Source organism: Pinus tabuliformis, chromosome 1_1 (assembly GCF_031772625.1).
Source record: "Pinus tabuliformis cultivar Carrire ecotype Pingquan chromosome 1_1, CPIR1, whole genome shotgun sequence".
Taxonomy (NCBI): domain Eukaryota; kingdom Viridiplantae; phylum Streptophyta; class Pinopsida; order Pinales; family Pinaceae; genus Pinus; species Pinus tabuliformis.
The window spans coordinates 28885301-28909070 of NC_142297.1; the positions used below are offsets into that span (position 1 = coordinate 28885301).

The 23770-nt window shown below is 37.5% G+C and overlaps 1 pseudogene; it reads left to right on the forward strand.

Annotated features, from left to right (window-relative positions):
• The first annotated feature begins 3505 nt into the window (after positions 1-3505).
• Positions 3506-23770, forward strand: part of LOC149211437 (glycerol-3-phosphate dehydrogenase [NAD(+)]-like) — a 64268-nt pseudogene continuing 44003 nt past the window's right edge.

Below are 23770 nucleotides of genomic sequence, written 5' to 3' on the forward strand. Positions count from 1 at the left end.
ATTTTAATGGTTTTTAATTTTTTTTAAGTTTGTTTTTAAAATTATTTAAAATTGTTTTTATTTTTTGGGTTAATTTTCTATATATATATATTTAAATTAGGTTTGTTTTTAAAAAAAATTTGTAATTTTTTTTTATAGTTGTTGTTGTTGTTTTGTGGGCATTTTTGTGTTTGATTTATTTTTTTCTTTTGTCCTTTTTTATATATGTTTTCATATTTTTGTTTTGCCATGTTTTAAAAAAATTGTTCTAATATATATATTAATATATTTTTAAAAAATTTATGATTTTATTTTTGTGTTTCTCAATTGTTTTTTTTTTTTTTTTGTCTTCTTTTTTTGGTCATGTTTTTTAATTTTTCTATGTTTTAAGATATATGTTTTTATTTACTTATTATTATTATTTTTTAGCTTTTATGTTGTTGTTGTTGTTGTTTTTTTTTTTTTTTTCTAATTTTTTCCAATGTTTTAACTTTTGTTTTCTTTTGTATTTTTCAATTTTATTTATTTGTTATATTGTTTTTTTTCCTACAGGGTCCATGTCGATCCTCGACTAGCAACCTGATCTCATTATGTGTCAATTTGATTGTTGCTTTTAAAATTTTTATTATAAAGAGTCGAGTTTGCCCTCACAATGTGTCAATTTTGTGGTTGATATTTGAGTTTTCATGCAGTGGGTCAAGTTTGCCTACATTGTGTGCCAATTTGATGGTTGAGTTTTAAACCTTTTTTGCAATGTGTTAAGTTGTCTTAGGCTAAGATTTTAAAATCTTCATATTTTTAACATTTAAAAAGAAACTACTCTTGGTAAAATGACTCTTCCATTTAGATGTTCATTTTAAAAGTTTTTTAGTCATGAAATTTTTCCATAATGTCGTGGTTGAAAAATTGTCAAAATTTTAAGGCTTTCCAGCATTTCAGTGTTCTGGCATCAACATTTTTCGTTTTTAGGTTGTTTTTCATTTTTTTTTTGGGTTTTTTTTTGCTAGAGTTCTCATTTTGAGCTTACAATTCTCATTTCAAAGTTTACATTGTTGAACAATGATGTTGTTGTGATGTTCCATGTTGAGTGAATTAGGAGTCCAGCGTGAAATATTCTGAAACAATGCTGTAATGGAAGAAGTAAAGGCACGAAAGCTTCAAAGTATACAGTGATTTGGTGGAGTCGGTAAAAGGAAGATATTTCTCCATCTAATGCAATTTGGATAGTCCAATGGAAGTTGGGTGAGAATCATTCATGAGTCTTCAACGGATGGTAGTCTATAGATTTGAGAGAGAAATGATTTCATGTCGACAGATGCCAACATATTGTGTGGGAGACTGAGTCTTTTGACTTATGGTTGTAAGTTGATCCATGTATTTTTGTTCAACAAATAATAAAATATATTGAGTAGTGCCGCAACAACAAGGGTGGTTTTTGACCCAAGAGGATGGTTTTCCACTAGAAATATGTGTGTCTCTTATGTGATTGTTTCATGGTTTCTGGTTTATGTTTGTTGCAATAATATTTGATTATGTGTTTGTGTTTCAGTTTATGCATGTTTAAATTTTAATTAAATGGAGAAAAAGTTTAAAAGTGCCACACTACTCATTCACCCCCCTCTTAGTAGTGATCTAGTTTCCAACAATGTATACTACTAAATATATTGTATGTTAAATCCCTACCATCTACTTAATAATTATTGATAAATTCTTAAAGCCCTATTTTAAAATAGACATATCTATTAATATTTATTTATTTTTTCCCCTATATATAAATTTACAATTTAAATATATAAAATTATAATTAAATTAAATTAAATTTGATAAATCGTTTTCTAAACTATAAATGTGTTATATTATATTGGGTATTTTAAAAATACTTTAGAAATTTGAAATGGCCCTCTATTTTTAAAGTTGAAGACTTATAAAAAGGCGAGACTAACTTTTCATAATGCAAAGCAACTCATCAGAAGGTGGGCACTGCAAGAGTTTGAATGCAAATGCTTTAAAAGAATTTAGTCCATCCGAAAAACCAAGATTGACTCTAAATTTTGTGCTTCATTTATAGGCCTATAAACAATCTCACATAGATTTTGATGTAATCTTTATGGAAATTCAATGTAATAAAAAAACAGTTATGGTTTTTCCAAAAAAAATGAAGAGAGGATTCAAATGATATTACCTTGGCAGTTGCTTCAAGGTGAACAAGATCCTTGTCAAAGTCTAACAGCTCTTCCATCTTTTCAACAAGTACCTGAAACAATATGGACTTCATATTAGAGGAAAGGTGACAGGAAACATATGAATCATATAGAATTTTGAAAGAATTTCATAAATAACATATTCTAGAAGGATGATACTATATGGGTCCACAAATCCAACTCTAAAATGAGGATGACATTTCCCATGTATGGAAATACATCTATAGGACCCAACTTACATGCAAATTACATTTTTTTCATCCATTTCTTATCCCAAGTTACTATGATGACAATAACTACTCATTATATGTTAACTCGCATTACCAACAAAATACAACTTATAAATGACCCTAAAACCATTTACAAAACTATGCTACAATGTTCATGGCCTGTTAGTCAACTAAAAATCTCATTTATAGAAGTAGTGTACCAATAAAACTACCAATTCAATATAAATTTGAAACCAAAATGATGCAAAAGGAAATCAGCACACACAACAAAATTTCTCAGTACAATTTCATGATCATATTTAGTTTTATCATTAATTTTGGCCATCTTGATTTACACTAGAGTGAACTAACCTTAAGGGTAGTATATAAATGGCTTGGCCCAAATATTTAACTTGTACTACAATAAATTTCTAACAACGCTTAAAAGTGTCTATCAACTTCCAATGCAGAGAAAGCACTTTCACAGAACAAATAACATAGGATGACTTGCTTAATTCATGTTTTTACTGTCAAATTATGGAGCATAAGATCAAGAATTATCCGTTTGGTGGAAAATATACTATAGATCAAACAAAGAAGGACAACATGCAGATAGGAAAATGCAGGAAAAGGAGAATTGGACTATCACTAATAAAACAACCTCTTTACCCATCCATCAAACTAAACTTTATCTCCTCTTGGAGAAAGTTAACACAATTTCAGAGGAATTTCCCAATCCAAGTTAATTAAGTCAAGTTCATTCGTCTATATGCCTGCATAGAAGGCTAAGAAACATATGAAAATGTAGTCCTCCCCCTTTCCCTTCCCCGTGATTAAGCAAACACCACATAGAAAACACCTTCAAGAAGGAGAAATAAACTTCAAGAAAAGTACCACATCGAGGATCTTTGGAAGAAGAGCCAAAAAAATTCAGCAAAAAAATTTAGTGTGCAAATAAATTTGGATCCATATTATTTTTATCTCATACTGTATACTCACAAATTTAACACCATATTTCCAAGACTAAAGATATCTCTAGACCAACAAGAAGAGCATGTCCAACAAAAACATTCTAATCCTGAATACTCACTCATTAATAACTTTGATGTTGGTTGCATGAATAAAGATGACAATGTCAAAGACAAGGTTTTATTTATTGGCAAAAAAAATTGGGGTACCGTTGCCAAAACCGTTTCTTCCAACACATATAAGCTTGGTGGTTTTCATGGTACTATTGTCATTTCTTCTGTACTTGGCATATGTGTGGTAAGATTTGGGAAACAAAGCCTAATGAAATATAATATAATTTAATCAGTTAAGATAATTTTAATTATTGCAAAGGAAGTTAGGATATGGATATATGAAGAGATATTGATGGGAGAAAGAAAGCTTACAGATCTCATCAACCAAACTAATGAAATTTTGTTTTTCCATTCTTCGAAACAAGTTGTTGCACCTGGCACCCATGCTTCAAAATACATTAATAAATATATACTATGCATATGCATATATGATGTATTATTAGCATCATCCCACATACATAAAATATCATTTTCTAGTTCAAAAATTACTTTAGCCATTTCCTTTATTAGTATTGAATGTATAATGGAAGATGGGATACTATTGACACAATAGAGCGCCATGCACATTTTGAACTATTTATATCACTATATTTCTCAGGATTTTATAAAAATAGCCTCTGCCACTTTCACAATTTTAAATTGCTAATATTGAACTACATGGTTAATTCTGATATTTTAATGTCAACTCTTCTTTTGTGTTCATACATAACATTTGTGTTCCAAAGATTTCCCTCTAAGAAATGTTGGTTATTTGTATTTCATTTAACCAAAAGAAAATGTGAATTATCTATCTAATATAAAGTTGGGGTCAAACATAGTAGCAGATCTAGACTTGGAGAGTATAGGTACTAGTTAAAGAGGCATGTATGTCCATTTTATATTTACATGTTTCCTCTGATAATTCCTCCTTAGTTTTGGTTGCCACTACTTAGTCTCTAATGTTAATTCTCAATCACAGTTAAGGATGCAACCATACTAGTATTTGTGACTCCTCATCAGTTTTTCAAGGGTTTATGCAAAATAATAAAAGGAAAAATAAAACAACATGCTATAGCCATTTCTTTAATTAAGGGAATGGAAGTACAATTTCTAATTTGTTGCTTTATCATCATCTTATATTTCTCATTCTTCTAAAATAATATTTTGATGATTTAATGTCATGGGTACATGGGTGCACATAGTTTAAAGAGGAGGAGCAATGCAAGGCATCCAGCTTGATAACTCAACAACTTGGCATAGATTTATCTGTACATATGGGTTCTAACATTGCCAACAAGGTAGGCTTTAATTTCTATGTTAAATTCTGTGATACCTATAAAAGTTATAATCATCTAGATCTCCCAAAAGGCAATGGAGAAGAGTTATAATCATCTTGATCTCGCAGGTGGCAATGGAGAATCTAATCAAGGCAACTATGGGATATAGAGAATCCAAGAGGATTGCAGATAAATAGATTCAACTACTTAGTACACCTTACTTCTTGGTCTCATCTATAAGCTTTCTACCCATATGAGTGTGTGTGTCTAATTTAAACAAAACTTAATCATTTTCTCCAAAGATAGTTTGAAGAAGCCAAATATAAGATCAAATGCAAGTGAGAGATGTTGAGGGAGTGGAACTCTGTGAAACACTAAAGAATGCTGTTTCCATAGCCACAACAAGATTTATATTTCAAGCATCTATATTGAAATAGAGTTCCAAGTCTCCTATGGATATCATTTGAATGTATATCTTCTTTGCCATAATACTAGCATAGATCGAGCCAGAATTAAAAAACATAGGCTTAAACTTCTCTATGCTTTATAGATCAAGGTTTAACAAGGATCTATGCTAGTATGAGTATTTATAAATTCCTCTTGAGTTAGCTTATACAATCTTATCCAATAAGGTTTCTTGTTTGGTAGGTCTTATAGATGGTTTGGACATGGGTAACAACACAAAGGTGGGTGCATGGGTGGTTGGTTCATTTTTCTGGTGATTTCCCAACACACATAGTACATTTGGAGCTTGAATCAAGATAAATAAAATTTCCAAATTTGCAAGGTTTTCAGGCATGGATTCCCACTTCATTTAAAGTATGAGTTTCAGATAAGTTTTTATATTTTTTGAAAATTGTAGTGGAACTTTTAAAATTCTTTCTACAAGTTTTGAGTCTTTCTTTGAAATTTTGTTAAAATGGCAACCTAAATGGATTTTTCCCCAATTTTTTAGACTAATTTTTCAAATTTAACCCTGGAGTTCAATCTGCAAACTTATAAATTGTTATCACTTCATAATTTCTCTAGGATGAAGAGAGAAAACCAGAGGTAACCACAAAACCACTTGTAAGCTAGAATCTAACCCTTCTAGCTCTAGAGAGGCCTCTCTCTGTCTGAAATGTTCAACTACTTTGATATTATTAGGTATGTGTTGGGCCCTACTTTTGTATCCATTTTTTAGATCGTATTCCCCTATTTTTACCAAAATTTACTCTCCTTTACCCTTTTTGTAGCATAATACCACTCTACATTAGCCAAACTGCACTATTTTGCAAGTGGAGGTAAGATGTGTTACTTAGTGCTATTTTTCGTATGTATTTAATCAGTTTAAGTAGGTAATAATGGACCTGTAACTCTTGAATTATTTTGACTAATATTTACAAGGACTCACAGACATTTGAAGACATGTGGACAGGTCAGTAGGTACTCCAACATATAGTTCAACACATCGTTTAACAACGCAATAGACATCCATTTGTGGAATTACTATCCTGTACTTAATTTTGCACCTCATTCTATATTCTACTAAGTAACAGACACCCAGTCAAATTTTTGGCATCCAAGAATAGGTCTCCTTATTCTCAACTTGGAATCAGTTTCATTAATTGTGTTGTGATCGAGATAATGTCAGTTGCAATCTTTCTGAAGTCATCCGAGAGATTTCATATAGCTTAACTTAGCTCTAACGTTATATGTTTACTTTTATCATGAGATTAGTTATAATTATTTCTCCATCGGCAAAACTCTTTAAAAATCCTCATGTTTTTGTATGTAAAGCTGACGAAAGGTACCATATGCATAGTTTTGTGTAAGGGGATATACACTCAGATAAGACTGGTGATTGTGGCATACTTCTTGTTGATGTTTGAGCTGATGTTATATTGAAATTTAATATAATTCTAGTATCGACATTTATTTTCTTGTAAGTGCTATGTCTTTTGATTTTTAAGGTACTGACTTAGTTTAAGGCTTGCTCTGGGAAGTGGCAAGGGCCCACTACAAACTCGAATTGAGTCCTGTTATCATTGTTTATTGTAGGAAGTGTGTTTTACTGCAATTCATATATTTACATTTCGTTATAAAGTTGTTTGCTTAATAGATCTCAGATTTGTTGTCTTCCATTTTGTACTTAAGTTACTTGCTCTATTTTTCTTGAATCTAGAAGGGAATAGTGAGTGTATTGTCTTTGAGCCTTTGCGAATAGAGGAACAATGTTAATTAATATTTCCTGCGTATGAATAATTTCATAATTACATCTCTATAGTCAAGAATACTTAGAAGGACGTTTTCCAATTTCAAACAAATTTCGAAAAAGGAATGATAACCGTTTTTTGAACTTAATCTTTTATTTCAAATTGGATTCTGTCCTTATTATTTAAGATCATGTACGTTTATCAATGACACAAAGTTCTTGTAGAATTGTGCTTTGCATGGAATATCCAGAAACAATAGAGGTAGAATGTTATTCATTAATGCAGGTCGTGTGTTAATATCTTAGGAGTTGTGTGGTGTTTATAACATAATTAAGAGATTGATTTTAACTGTAGCATAATAATCTTTGAATAGATCATAGGTTATTGCTCTTTTTCATAGGAAGCTTTTTACTTAGAATAAATTGTCTGAGTTTATTTAGATTAGTTTTGAATTAGAAAGCAAGCTCTATCTTTTGAAGTCTTTTGAATTTGAGTGTGTTGAATCAGGTAGCATAGGAGCATTGATTTGAGTTTTCATTTAAGTTCCTTTCGAAGTCTTTTGAATTTGAGTGCGTTGAATTGGGTAGCATACATAATTGATTTAAATTGTCATTTAATTTCCTTTGAAGTCTTTCGAAATTGAATGTGTGAACTAGATAGGATAGAAGAATCAGTTTGAGTTATCATTAGTTTTCCTTTGATTTATAAACCCCAGAGGATTTCTTGAGTAGTGGTTGGTATTACTTGTGCAGTGACTTGTATTACTTGTGCAGTAACTTGAATTTCCTATGCAGTGATTTGTATTTCTTATAATTGTGATTTGTATTACTGGTGCAGTGATTTGTATTACCTGTGCAATGACTTGGATATTGTACAATGATTTTTGAGTAGCTCAGGCAATGATTTTGAATTAGGTTGCTATTATTTTGGCTTGGAAATATCAGTAGTGTCAGTTGTCTGTTTCATTTCTGAGTGAGTTTTTGAGTTAAATAGGTCATGGTTAAAGTAAAACAGTGATTGGAGTTTTAAATAGAGAATAGGTTTAATCATAGATTAATAGGTTTCTTCACTTCAACTTTGTGTGATTATAAGAAGTAAAGATTGAAAATTTCATACTTAATTCTGCACTAGACTATTTAGAACCTAAATAGGAATGCACTGTGACTCAAAGTTTAGGAACCTCGGTTGATAATTTAATTTAGGGAATTTGACGACAAATATAATCCCTAACAGTATGGTGCTCAATAGGGCATAAATTTTCAAATATTTTCTGGTAGGAAAGGAGGCATATCCATTAGGCATGGAGTCATATCTACCTTATTAAGTTTCCAGTGATGAAATAAAGAGGAAGCGGAGGCTCTACAGGGCCAGGGTAGGTAGTCCCTTTGGAGTCTCAATTTAAATTCATTGTAGGAGGTGAGTGGAAGATGAATGGAAAATGACAATAGAGCATCAAACACCAAGATGAATTCTAACTTTCATTTAGAAGAAACCATAGAAGTCTACCAAATTGAATCAGAGCACTATTTGAAATGATTTCTGAAATCAATATCTTTGTTTAGATAAACCAGAAGACACATTTACAGCATGAATTTCATACAAGATAACTTACAAATAAGAATAGCACATCTCTGAATCAAACTGACATAAGAATGTATGCAACATGAAGGAGAATCGCACAACCATACAACCATATGCACACATAGAAAATTAACACACAATAATCAAACCAACAACACACAAAAAACAAACTGGCGGAAAAGGCAGAGAGCCATCATGTGGTCTCTCATACTCATGTAATTCTCTCTTTTTTCAAATAACTTAATAATGCATTTAAATACATGAGAAAGTGGTCTTAAGATAGTGCGTCTATCTTAGACTCGGTTGAGACATTTTCTCAACTTACACACTAATTTAGGAGAACCAGTTGGAGAGAATCTCTCCTTCTAACACAACTCTTTAGTTTGAGAAACTAACTCATGATTTAATTTAATTAATTATTTTATTTTGATTATAATTGTTTTTAAGAGAGTGAGGCTAACATTCCCCCCCTCAATGATAAATCCAAAAATAACAAGGAAGCGTCTTCCAAGTTCTCAAGTTGCTCCTCAAAAATCATTTTCCTGAAAAAACCGCTAAATATGGATGCTGAAAAAACTAAAATCTGAAGAGAACATGAATTAGCTACATGTCTGATTCATCTCTGAATGTCGCTTGATAACTCCATCATGTGCCAAGCCACAAAAGGATCCAATGGTCCTTTGCTCGAAAGCAACATCCGATGTCCACTGACACAATTTGATGAACTCCCACTGGTGTATTTGCTGATGATGATCACCCACTGGTTGAAGATCTCGAAAAACAACTCAATGTTGCTTTTTCTGTGATGAAAGCTGCTCACTGTTGCTTTGCTGCTGGTCGCCCACTGGCGAATTTGCTGATGTTTGTCGATACTTTCAATATGACAACCACTTGTCAATTTCATTGAAATTTCCCCCCCTTTGTCAACTGAAAGGAGAGGAAATATTCTCCAAATTATATCTGAACTATGAACTCCCCCACTTCAGGTGTAGGAGAGTTTCACTGTTGTACTCCCCCATTCAACTTCATGAGAGTACCATCTTCATTTGACTATTGTCTGCAATATGTGTGAGTGAATCCGTTTGTAAAACTTGTACGATCTTCTGGCTGTGGATGACCATTCCCAGAGATCAATCCATGAATAATTGATCTTCAATCTGGGAGGTTGATCATGTTTGCAACATTTCTTTGATGAATGATTCAACTTGCTACAATGGTGACAAGGATGGAGATCAAAACACTGATCTACCAGATGACTGGTTCTTTACAATGAGAACATGTCGGTTTGTCTGCAACTTGAGTTTGTATGTATTGATGTCTATCTACAACTTACGAAGAACTTGCTGAGGTGATATGCTCAAGTAATCTGACACTGACAAACTGAATGGGCTTTAAATAATCAGGGATATGTAAGTTGTCGTCATCTTCGACATATCCTAAGCCACATTGATTTCGATTGCTTTGGATTTCTTCCCATGGATTGATGATGGGTTTGGAAGAAAGTTGAATTGGAACAACTTCAACACTTGAAGTTGGTTGGATGAATGAAGTCAAATGACTAGCTGTCTCTGGATTGGTCAAAGACTTGGAAGCAACATGCTTCTCGTGCAACTCATTTCTCTACAGTTGTGATTCTAGTTGAAGAAACTTAATCGTTTCATGTGCATGTTGAAGATGCACTTGAATGTCAGCAAGAGTGGTTTTGCTGATGTGCACCATGTCACCAGTTGATGATAACATTAAATTGTTAATAATTTGGGACAACTAAATGTGTGTCGCCATGTTGCCTTGCTTACTTTGAATTCATGCTCGCTTGTTGTAGAAGTCATGCTTGAAAATTGCGCACTTGAGTTGATGACTGAAATGACACGCTCACTTGTACTGGTTGTTGATTGCTGATGCTTTAAACACTTGCTTGATTTCACGCTCACTTGCTTTGATTGTTTGAATTATGCTTGTTTTCTAGATGGCTCGCTTGAACTTGCTTGATTTATTACTGACACTGAGTGCTTTCTTGAATGCACTCACTGGATGTGTGGATTTTAAAAAAAGGAAGGGTGTCGAACACTGTTGAAAATGCACCCAAATGAAATGCTTATAATGATTTGAATGACTTAGTTAAAAACAATGGATTCACTGGGTTTCATTGATTCCCTATCAATTCAAAGCTCGCCTGTCGGTTTCAACTGAGAATGCACCCTTACATTTCAACTCAATTTGTCTTTGATTACAAACCAACTTACAAATGGTGATTTGAAAATTATAGTTTTGTATTGAGCTTATTAAAAAATGGTGCAAGTGCAATTGCCAAAAAATTGTTGTTGAATTGCTGCAAAAAAATTGTTGATGTAGATGATAGCTTGATTAGATGTTGATGTAGAAATGTCTTGACTTGAAATGCTTGATTTTGTAGTGTCCTTAACTTGATTTCTTTGATTACATAATGTGAAATGTGCTTGCTTGGAAGATCATCTTATCAAGTTGATGATGTGACGCTTTGTGCTTGTGTACTTATGTGCATGTAGTTGTTTAAGCATAATACAAAGAGTTAATCTAAACACAAGTCATGCACATGCATTCATTACACACGGTGTACCTAAGATCCCCTTATTAAATTTCGGGCGGATCTAGGACACAAGCACCACAAAATTATGTCTTTATTAAATATTGAAGTACATCAATCTTCACCTTCACAACACCGTGAATGAAATTTCTCAAACAATGAGAATGCGAAGCTCACAAATTATTGAAGCAACTTGTCTTCAAAAATTGCCTGTACTGACTCAATCACTCTCAAAGTAAAAATTACTTTGGATTACAAAAAAGACTTTCTCTCAAACAAATTCACTTATCACTCCAAATACAAAAAAATCATTTCACCTTATTACTCCAAAAATAAAAAAATTTACATTTATGACTCCTCACCTTATATCTCCACAAAAAATCTGACATTCCAATAATGAGATTTATCTTTCAAAAACTCCCATTTAAAAGAATTTTATGGAGTCCCTTTAGAAAAATGAAATGATTTCAAAACTTAAAATTTTGTGGACGTTGCGTTTTCAAAAAAATAAAATAACGCACACCTTTATAAAGTGATTTTGTTTGGAGAGACTTTTCAACCCAGAGCCAATGTTGTACTCAGTCGACACTGCAACAATCTTAAAAAATTCGTGGGAATATCAAAATTCAAGTAATTTCTTGCATGACCAATTGCACCCTATCTACATAGAGTAGAAAAGCCACGTCAAAATCTGCCAAAGCTCCAAAGCAGATGATTCGAACACAACACTCTCAAAACAGTAGAGTAAGTTTTGACGAAAATGGACATAATAGCATTTCCATCAACAAATGAAGGGACTGAGATTTAGAATACCAGTGAGAATGTAGATAAAGATACCAGATGACTGCGTATTCCATTTGAACTTTCTTTATGTGCCTTTTGACTTCCACATTCTGCATATTATATTTTCCTTGAGGGATGAGATCATCGTGTTGTAGAACAGATGCTTTACCTTGCTTAGATCACACATAATCCACATATAACCTGCCATATTCTACAAACGTCCACATGATCTCTCATATGATCACCAAAGTTTTCAGTGCTAACTCACATCTTTCAAACAATGGATCCACGATCATAAGAGGATTGCACCCTCAACATAGAACCACAAATTTTAACGCTTGATCCAAGTGGATATTGGTGGCCACCTACCAAGTCCACTTGGACCCCCACCATTGTTTCTTTCAGCTTTTCAGTTTCCTTAATTGTAGCACAATTTATTATTTTTAGCAGTTTTTTGGGTCCTGAACTTCCGGAGCCGTTTTGAGGCCCTAAACGACGTTTTTTGGGAAAACTGGGAGCAACATGTGTCCATGGACCAATGTTGCTCTTACTAAAGTTTTAGTTCTCAGATAGATCTTTCTAACGAGATATTATGCGCGTCAAATGGAGATTATATGCCAAAGTTATGACCCCAGGAAGTTGATGTAGCAATTTACCCAAACGAGGCCCACAGTTTGGCGTTTCATCTTCTAGGGTTAGGTTTTTGGATGTTTAGGGTTTTTCATTGTTTCTCAACAATAAATACGCCTTCGAGCCTCATTGTAACATAGTTTAGAGGCATGTAGCCACCACATCTCTTCTCAAAGATAAGCTACCATAGTCCTAGCTAGTTTATTTTCATTGTTGTTTGTAAGCATATTTCAGTATTTTACATTAATGAAATGAAGTATTATGTCTGTTGCATCTTTGTGTTTATGGTTATCTCTGTAATTTGTTGCGTTCCTGTTTAAATATGGATTAGTGGTATTAGAGCGATTTGATTTTTCTCTGTTTTTTCTTTGCATGTCCCCAACAAGGTCGGGATATAAGGAGTTAGGGATTGAACTGGTTGAACCTTTGCATGACCAGCCTCGCAAATCCTGACGGCCTCCCATGGCAGATGAAAAGAAAGATGAGGGGGCAGGAGATCCTATCAAAATCTTGCTCAAAGAAGCCCTCGAGCGACAAAGGAATGTGATGATGGACAACTTTGCCTAGATCCTTTACTGGCTACCTAGGGGCGATGCATCGACTTCCAGTAGCTACTTTGGAAATGCCATACCATTTAAGGTACAAGTTAATTTTGAAATCCCCATATTAGAGGGTTAGATAGACGTAGATGTCATTGATAAATGGTTAAATCTGCTAGAGGGTTATTTTTCTGTTCATGATTTTTCCAGTCGGGAAAAGATTACTTTCACTCTTCTTAAAGCAGCTCCCCACATCAAGGACTGGTGGGAAACCTACTGCGAGTTGAAGGATGAAAGTACAGGCTCACTATTTTTAGCCGCACCCACTTGAGATTCATTTCGGGATGCCATCAAGGAGCAGTACTACCCTGTCGGAAGCTATGAGGATCAATACATAAAGTGGACCACGCTGTGGCAGGGAAGGGACCAAGACTTGTCAGAGTTTACCAATATTTTCCATACCCTTCGCACAAAGTTGGGTATCAAGGATTCGGAGTAGCATTTGGTACTCAAATACTGCGATTGCCTGCACAAGTACAGCTAGGAAGAAATAGAATTCCTGAATATCCCCTTGCTTGGCATGACATACCGAAATGCCGTCAGGGTTGAGAAAAAGTTTAAACAGAAGAAGCGAGACTTTGGATTTGCGAATCTGAAGAAAGGGAAAGTTGCCCCCAAACTGCAGAACAAAGGAAAAATCCAAGGCGGGACGACCCAAGACAACCCGCCAAAGTTGCAAGCAAAGAACAGTGCCGTGAAGCCGAAAAAGGACACGGGAAAGTGGTGTGAGTTCCATAATAGCTCCACTCACAACACAAGTGAGTGTTGGGCTAAGCAGTCACTGGTGGTCGTGCTAAAGGTTTTAGAATCAGATGCATGTTCCGACTTAGAGTCAGAACCCAACAAGGGGAATGATAAAGGGAAGCAGATTATCAATGCAAAGCCCAACGCCACTGTTGCCACCACAAAGGTACAGAAGGAGGAACCCAAAGATCTAGAGGAGGAGGAGCGTCTCTTCCACTCCCATATGTGGGTAAAGGGCTCCCTGCTATAGTTCATTGTCGACAGCGGGAGCCAAAAGAACCTCATTTTGGTAGAGGTCGTGAAGCGGTTGGGCTTATCGACCACAACACATCCACAATCGTACACCATCAGGTGGCTTCACCAAGGATGGGATCTTCACGTGAGCCAGCAGTGTTGCCTTCCATACAACATCAGGCCCTTCATGGATGAGGTATTGTGTGACATTGCTCCCCTTGAAGTTTGTGATGTATTATTAGGACAACCATACTTGTGGAAGTGACATGCTATGTGTGAATCAAGCCCCCGTGCTGTTATTGTTACATTGGGAAATAAGTTGTACAGGATACCAGAGGTAGCACTGCCTACCACCATCTCTCTGGTTATTGCAAAACAATGCAGTAAGCTCATTTCCAAAACCGGGAAATTTGTTTTCCTGATGATACGCCCTCAAGAAAAGAAGAAGATGGTGGCCACGACCTCTAGACAGGGCCCCTCCGCACGACAATTACAGATGGACAATGTCGTGGAGGAGTATGAGGACATCTTCACCTCCCCCGTAGGGGTTCCTCTGCACTGTCAGGTCAAGCACTCCATCGATCTCACCCTAGGTCCGTCGCTGCCCAATGGACCAATCTATCGGCACTCCGTTCTGGAGAATGATGAAATCAAGAGGCAGATTCAGGAGCTATTGCAGAAAGGTCACATCCGTCCCATCACCAAGTGGGAGCCCGATCATGTTGGTACAGAAGAAGGATGGGACTTGGAGACTTTGTATTGACTATCAGGCGCTGAACAAGATCACTGTCCATAATAGGTACCCAATCCTGCGGATTGATGACCTCCTAGACCAACTAAAGGGGACAAAATATTTCAGCAAGATCAATATGAAGTCAGGATATCACCAGGTACCAATTGAACCCTCCGATGTGTGGAAGACTGCCTTCAAAGCCAAGGAGGGCTTTTTCAAATGGTTGGTTATGCCTTTCAGATTGACGAATGCTCCTGCAACCTTCATGAGGCTAATAGATGACATCTTGTGACCATTCATCAACTCACTTGTAGTGGTATACTTGGATGACATCTTGATTTTCAGCTAGAGTTGGGAAGAGCCCCTCCACCATATCCGACAGGTTCTCCAAACACTGCGGAAACACAAGTTATGTGCCAATTTGGAGAAATGCACTTTTGGCATGACCCAAGTTCAGTATCTGGGATACATTATTGATGAATAGGGGGTGCATGTGGATCCAGCCAAGATCCAAGTCATTCGGGATTGGCCATCTCCAACCAATCTGACAGAGCTCCATAGCTTTCTAGGGTTTGCCAACTTCTACTGCACGTTCGTGTTGGGATTTTCTCATATCACTTGGCCCTTGAGTCAAGTCACCAAGGGAGGAGTGAAAGAAAAATTCTTTTGGTCTGAATCTCAACAGAAGGCATTCACAGAGTTGAAATATCGCCTCTGCATGGCGCCAGTGCTCGCATTACTAGATTTGCAATAACCCTTTAAGGTCGAGACACATGCCTCTGACTATGCTATTGGGGCAGTCCTTACTCAACATGGGCATCCAGTGGCATATCACTGTGAGACACTTTCAGATACAGTTCGAAAGTATCCCACTTATGAAAAAGAGATGTATTCCATTGTGTAGGCCTGTCGACAATGAAAGCATTACATTTTGGGAAAGGAAATGGTCATCCACATAGACCACCAACCCTTGCAATTCATACAGACCCAAGGGAAATTGCAGAATGATCGCCATCAAAAGTGGTCCACATACCCGCAAAAGTTCCATTTGAATATCAAGTATAAGAAGGGAAGCACCAATAATGTTGTAGATTTCCTCAGTGGACCACCGATCATGGTGTTAACCACCATGCTCAACTCTTGTGGGCACGAGACTTCTGAATGGCCACTTCTCTACAAAAGCAACCCAGAATTTGGCCACACATACCAGACACTCTTGGAGGGTTAGCATGTTCCAGATTTCCACTTCCAGGATGCCCTATTATGCCACCTGGGTCACCTTTGTGTTCCTTCAAGCGAGCATGCCAAGATGATTTGGGAATCACACTACAGTCGGGCTACTGGGCATTTTTGGGTCGAGAAAATGGTGGTAGTACTACAAAAGTATTTCTATTGGCTGAATCTTCGACAGGATGTCGGGAAATACATCAGATCATGCACTGCATGTGTCATTGCCAAACCGACCATCAGGAAGCAAGGCCTCTATACCCCGCTGCCTACCCCTAGTTGACCTTGGGAATCCATCTCCATGGATTACATGTCAGGCCTTCCTTCCACTAAGCATGGAAATGATTGTGTTTTTGTGGTCGTCGACAGGTTCTCGAAGATGGCCATTATGGTAGCCTACAAGAAGAATATCACAGCAGAAGCCACTGCTAAACACTTCTTTGAACGAGTGTGGGTACACTTTGTGATCCCACAGTCTATCATCTCAGATCGGGACAATAGGTTCCTCAGTACATTTTGGTCCAGTGTTTGGTTGATGCTAGACACCAAACTCACTAAGGCTACAACCTTCCATCCTCAAACTGATGGCCGGACAGAGGTTGTCAACATGATGATTGTACACATCCTGCACATGTACAACTCAAAGCATCCATGCACATGGGACGAGAGCCTCCCCCATGTTCAGCGTAGCTACAAACGAGCTCTTCACAGCTTGACTGGCCACAACCCTTTTCGGGTGGGCTTGGGATTCCAGCCACTATGTCCCATTGATGTGGCCATGCCATTTGCAGCTACTCATGCAGATTCGGCTCATGTGCAGTCCGAAACAGATAAGGCAACCAGCTTGATTGAGCACATCCAACATATTCGCCAGCAGGTCCATGACATTATGGAGAAATCGAATGCCAAGTAGAAGCAACGACATGACGAACATTGGGTGCCACACAAGTTTCAGGCGGGCGATAAAGTCTGGTTGCATTTGTAGAAGGAATGCCTTATTGGAGCCTATCGGAAATTAAGACCTCTCCGATATGGTCCTTACACCATTACCAAGGCTTCAGCCATACTTTCCACCATTACTAGACACATCCGACATTGCAGAACAGCTCACACCCATAGAGTTAAATCCAAATTGCATGGGACAAGCTGCAACTGATCAGACCATGGACACACAAATCAAGCACACTCGCCAACAGAATATACAACTGTATTGAGTTGCCAAAGCAAGCCAACTCCTTCACTAGGGCAAGTGGCTCACCAGGGACCAAGTTCAGCAGAAGTTTCCTCATCTCATGGAGGAACTCAACGCAATGGGGACCACTGCTTCCTAAAGGGGGAGGAATGATCCAAGTGGATATTGGTGGCCACCTGCCAAGTCCACTTGGACCCCCACCATTGTTTCTTTCAGCTTTTCAGTTTCCTTAATTGTAGCACAATTTACTATTTTTAGCAGTTTTTCGAGTCCTGAACTTCCGTAGCCGTTTTGAGGCCCTAAATGATGTTTTTTTTGGAAAATTGGGAGAAACATGGGACTGTGGACCTATGTTGCTCTTCCTAAAGTTGTAGTTCTCGTATATGTCTTTCTAACGAGATATTATGTGCATCAAACGGAGATTATATGCCAAAGTTACGACCCCGGGAAGTTGATGTATCAATTTACCCAAACGGGGCCCACATTTTGGCGTTTCATCGTCTAGGGTTAGGTTCTTGGATGTTTATGGTTTTTCCATTATTTCTCAACAATAAATAGGCCTTCGAGCCTCATTGTAACATAGTTCAGAGGCATGTAGCCACCACATCTCTTCTCAAACATAAGCTACCATAGCCCTAACTGGTTTATTTCCATTGTTGTTTGTAAGCATATTTCAGTATTTTACATTAACGAAATGAAGTATTATTTCCACTGCATCTCTGTGTTTATGGTTATCTGTGTAATTTGTTGTGTTCCTGTTTAAATCTGGATCAACGCTTCACTTGATGTTTCACCTCAAAATGGAAAGCCTTCGCTCATGAATGAGATGATATCCAATCAAGACCTTGAATTTAGCCTCGAAGACACCAACGTGGGCAGCAATGTTCGGGAATTAGGAATGTTCTCCAGGCAGCAACATTTTCATCACTTTCACCTCTGCTCAGTTGCATTCTATTGTAGTTGCCCAGTTTCGAAAGCAGGAGCAAGTTTGGATATTTCTTCGATTAAGGTAGACTGCGAAGAAAGTGGATATTGGTGGCCACCTGCCAAGTCCACCTGGACCCCCACCATTGTCTTTCTCAGCAATTTCAGTTTCCTTAATTGTAGCACAACTTACTATTTTTAGCAGTTTTTCGGGTCCTGAACTTCCGGAGCCGTTTTGAGGCCCTAAACGACGTTTTTTGGGGAATCCGAGGGCAACATGGGTCCATGGAATAGACCGATGTTGCCCATTCCAACAATGATAGTGCTCGGATAGATCTTTCTAACGAGCTATTGTACACGTCAAACGGAGATCATATGCCAAAGTTACGACCCCGGGAAGTTGATGTACCAATTTACCCCAAACGGGGCCCACATTTTGGCGTTTCATCTCCTAGGGTTAGGTTTTGCAATGTTAAGGGTTTTCCATTATTTCTCAACAATAAATAGGCCTTCGAGCCTCATTGTAACACAGTTCAGAGGCATGTAGCCATCACATCTCTTCTCAGAGATAAGCTACCATCGCCCTAGCTGATTTATTTCCATTTCTGATTGTAAGCATATTTCAGTATTTTTCCATTAATGAAATGAAGTATTATTTCCACTGCATCTTTGTGTATATGGTTATCTCTGTAATTTGTTGCGTTCCTGTTTAAATCCGGATCAATTCTATTGTAGTTTCCCAGTTTTGAAAGCAGGAGCAAGTTTGGATATTTCTTCGATTAAGGTAGACTGCGAAGGTTTCAGACAACTGGTGGTTTGTTGCAGCAAGTGAGCTCTATTGAAGAACAAAGGAAACTATTACACTGGCGAGGACTGTTAGAGGCCTCTTCAAGTTTTCCAGCATCAACGGAATTGTCAGGTCAAACTGGTCATCCAACCGTTGCTGACTGGCAAGAGAATGTTTATCAGAAACTACAAAATCTGAAGACTATTTATTATCCAGCGATAATAGAATTATCTGCAAAGCTTTCAATGGAATGTCAGAAGTCCATGCAACTTGATCGATTGGCTTAGAAACTACCAAACTACTTTGCACCGTATGATAGCATATTTTAAAGTTCAGAAGAGCAGTATTCCACCCGGGTTTAAAGAAGACAAGGTTAATGATTTTGAGAAACAGATTCAAGCTATTCTTAGCTCTTTTAAGTAGAGAAAAGCTGTTATACAACAACAACAGTGAGAACAAAAACTTCCAAGTCAAGCTAGCAACCAAGTGCGATCTATGCGGTAACAAGAGACACATGGTAATTTTTCAAACTGATTTGAAAATGGAATGTACTTGTTTAAGGGTACAAGGTATCCATTTCCCATAATTTCAAATGTGAGTTATACACTCCCGGTGACCTCTGAAAATGTGAAAACTTCTTATTTCTTATACAGAGATAGACTGTAGGAGCATTCACCGGACATGTAACCTCTAAAGAGAGGATGAGTTCCAGAGGCTACCTGGCCCTCTACAGGCTCTGCCTAAAGAAATAACAAAGTAAACACTTAGAAGTCTTTGACATACACATACTTGAAGTTTGATGTCTTGCGGAATAAGACAAATAACTTTCTGCCGCTGAATAGGTGATTATGTGTGTATGCAAGTTATGTATATTTGCTGTTTAACACTTTATATCAGTTTTGTTTAGCATATCATGTTCAGCAAATAAAGACATCAAAATGATAAAGCAGTTCACCCCCTCTGGGCTACATCTGCTGGACCAAACCTCTCAAACTAGGCTTGTCCTCTTATATTAAAAATGCTACAAAGGCTAATACAAGAATATGAGTGTCTCGAAAGATAGATCTGACTGTAAATACAGAATCAGAAGATAGGAATTAGCTAAACATGCTCTTTCCCAAACACTAAACAGTGAAATTGTACCTTATACAGTACTTTCCCCAATTGGCCCTGGTGGCCCTTTAAACTTGCATGGAGAATTTCGAGGTGAAGATGACCTCAATTGGTTCTAAAACCTCTGCCATTAGACTCAGAAGGTCGAAAATAGCAGACATAGGCTTTTGAATCACCAAAAATGGATGAACATAGCCCCCAAACAGCTCAAGCACTGAAATGGCCCTAGTGGCCCTGAAAGCTTCCCTGAAGCTAAACAGTGAGAAGAATGCCTCAACAGGAAAAAAGAGCTGTAGAAATGGATTCAAAATGCTGAAAACCTTCAGGAATGACCTTCGTTCCACATTCAATGGCTGCACAATTCCCAATGCAGCTCCCAAACTGATTTGGCCCTAGTGGCTCCTGGAACTTCCACGAAGCTAAAACACCTACAAACGACCTCAGATGGCTGTGAAACCTGTGCCAATGGCTTCAGAAGGTCGAAGAGACCCAAAATCAAAAAAAAATTCGTCCAAAAAGGACTTTCCTGGCCAAAGTCCTGACGATGAACCACACTGGTTGGTTCAAAATGCGTCGACAAAAGTTTCTCTATGTGATTTTCGCCGAAGAATCTTCAAAAATTTGATATGGATCACAGAAGCCTTAATTCAATAAAAGTTATGGCTCCTTGAAGATTTCCTCCAGTTTAGCCTAGAATCACTCCAGCTAACTGTAGTTGAGGTCCAGATAGGTCCGCCAATTATGGCGGGACCGCCCAAATTTGGCGCTCCGCCAAAAATCCGCCAGTCTGACCGCGCATTAACCGGGCGTGAACTGTTATGTGTGAGCAAGTTTGTGGGGCAGAGGTTAGTGCATAGGATTGCGTGCCCCAAACTCCGGGTTAACTGCCATTTTCCTTCGCGTTCAATGGTTATGTGACCACGTGAAATAATACAAAGCGGTGACCGTTGAAGCTTTAACGCTGGCGGTTTAATCACTGGCCCTTGGTTCTTCAGCACTGCGGTCATGTGGTATGGGGGGCTGGCCCCCTTTTGGGCCCCCCAAACTAAAATCAAACTTCAATTAGAAATCCGTTGGTTCACTTAACAAAACCCGTGGTTCTGGTGCAATGGTAAGGCGTAGCATTAGTACGCGGGAGGTCGTGTGTTCGATCCTCCATATGCCCAACTTTTAAACTGCACCCAAATATACACTGACGTCATCCTGGGTCACGTGGCAGCCTCTGGGCCTGCCACGTGGCAGTCGTTGATTCGCTGCCCAAAAGGAATATTCCTTGGAATATTCTAAGGAATAATTTTTTTTTTTTTGGAAAAAATTCAAAAATTAAGAGTCATTGGGCGATTATGTTTTTGGCATAACTTTCTCATACGGCAACCGTTTTTCGAACCGTTCATGGCGCTCGAATAAGGAGGACGAGCTCTATCTGGTCGTTTAGGTTCAAACTAGTTCTGAGCACTTTCATTTTTGACCATTTTACGACACTTGGTCCTGAGCTCCTGATCACACCTCCCAAATGAGAAGGCTTTTGGTCCCCAAAAGCTCACTGAATCTCTGAACTGAACTGTAGCACACTTGAGGAACAAAAATATCCTCTTCCGTTCAGCTAAAAGAGCATACTGATACCAAAATGTCCTGCCTTGCCAACTGTTGTCATGGCAACTTTTCGCTGCATAAGCCAAGTACTTGTCGAATCCTGACCAAGCTTGTTCGTCAGACAAACTGAAAATTTGTAGAAACCAGCAATGATACTTGCTGATATATGAGCTGGAATATTCCTCTGAACATGTGGGCTTGCCAATTTTCATGATGCCCATCCATGGCACCTCCACTCCAGAAGAAGAGTTGCCTCCCAAATGAGAAGGCTTTTACCGGCTGTAGCATGCTGAATGTACTGCAAATGCTCATCCCAAACTCTTGGGATACTTGCTGCAAAAACTTCTTAAAAGAAGTAGAGACCCATGCTGAAATTTGAGCCCTCTTTGCATGCATGCTTTTCCAGCTCATGGGATTGTGCACAACTTTGCACCAAATTATTTCCCTGCACCAAATGACACCAAAGGTATCTTGTGCAACAAGACAATCATCAACAACAATTTGTCCTGAAATATGCTGAACAATGGACTCAACCATCAACATAACAAGTGTGTACACAACCGACACAAGTCGACAAAACATGTGCACCACAATCGACACAAGTCGATAATCAACGTGTGACACAATCGACAATGTAAAAGTGTGCTCACAAGTGACACCAGTCAATTGTCAACAAGATACATTTACAAACACATGTATGTATAAAAAACAATGAACTATATACAGTTTGATAAACACACCTACAACATCTATGTGCATGTGCAACTTCAACTCTTCTTTTCTAAGACCAACAGGTACATCAACCCAATAAAAACACATGTGGGTGGCAAGAGCTGAAATGATAAACATTGCTGCAAAACTAGTGAGTATCATACTCATCTTTTCCATCCTGCAACTTGCATTCCCTTAACAAAGAAATGCATTCAATCAAAAGACATGCAAATTTAATTGGATAAGAATTCTAACCATTTCTTACCAATCCATTTCAAAGGCGCTTCCTTTAACTACACATCAATATCAACATGTGTATCATCCTGACACATATCAATGATGGAAACTTCCTTCCCATTCTTGCCATACTCTTTCTCCAATTTCTTCAATTTTCGTGGAAGCATTATTGGATTCAGAGTCCAACACCTTTCAACAGTATGTCCTTGCTTATGGAAATAAGTGCAAAACATGTTCATCTTCTTGATAGCATGATTTGCATTGTTCAATGGAACTTTGGCTTCTTGCCTCCTTTCCTTCAAAAATTTCCTGTATGTTGCCATTCTTTTCCAACATCTAGAAACACTATGGTTAACCAAACCACAAAAAGAACATGCAATTCCTTTCCAATGCTTATGTGGAAATTTTCCATGCTTTACATGATCAAAGGAAGGGTGATGGAAATCAGATTTATACCTTTCTCTTTCACCTTCATTACCTTCATAAGGTGGTGAATCGAAAGAAGAAGAAGCTCCCTTTGGAACACTATCAATCCCATCAATGGTTTTAGAGCTTTCACCACTTTCTTGTTCAAGTGCATGCTTATGCACACCTTCTTCCTGCAAAGCATGTTTCAAACTATTGCATTCCTCAAGGATACAACCTTTACAACCTTGAGATAGAGAACCTGAAATGAAACTCCTTCTAGGAACTATTTCAATTGCCTTCATGGCTACTTTGGAACTTTCTCCATAATATTGTCCATAGCCAAGACCCAAATTCTTAGGCCTTACCTCAACCATTATTGGCTCAACTATACCCTGTGCATGTTTTCCCAATACTTTTCCTTCATATCCAATTTTGGACATCAACTTGGACCCTATGCCTCTGGTATGTTTCTCAAAAGAACCAACATAAACATTCTTATAAGAATTTGAAGACAAACTAGAATTGTTTACCTCTTCTTCAAGCTGATACTTGGCTAAGGCTTCTTTGGCAATAAGGAGTTGTGTCTCCAACTCATGCATCCTTTCCAGATTCATGTTTGAAATATGAAGTTGGCCTTCCATTTCCTGCAATTGATCAGAAAGAAACTGCTTCTCTTCCCTCATGGAATTCAATTGCTCTTGAAGTCTAGAGCTCTTTCTTTCATCCTCATACATTTCTCTCACCATATTCATAATGATGAAAATTTCTTGCTTCAAGCCTTCATCAAAG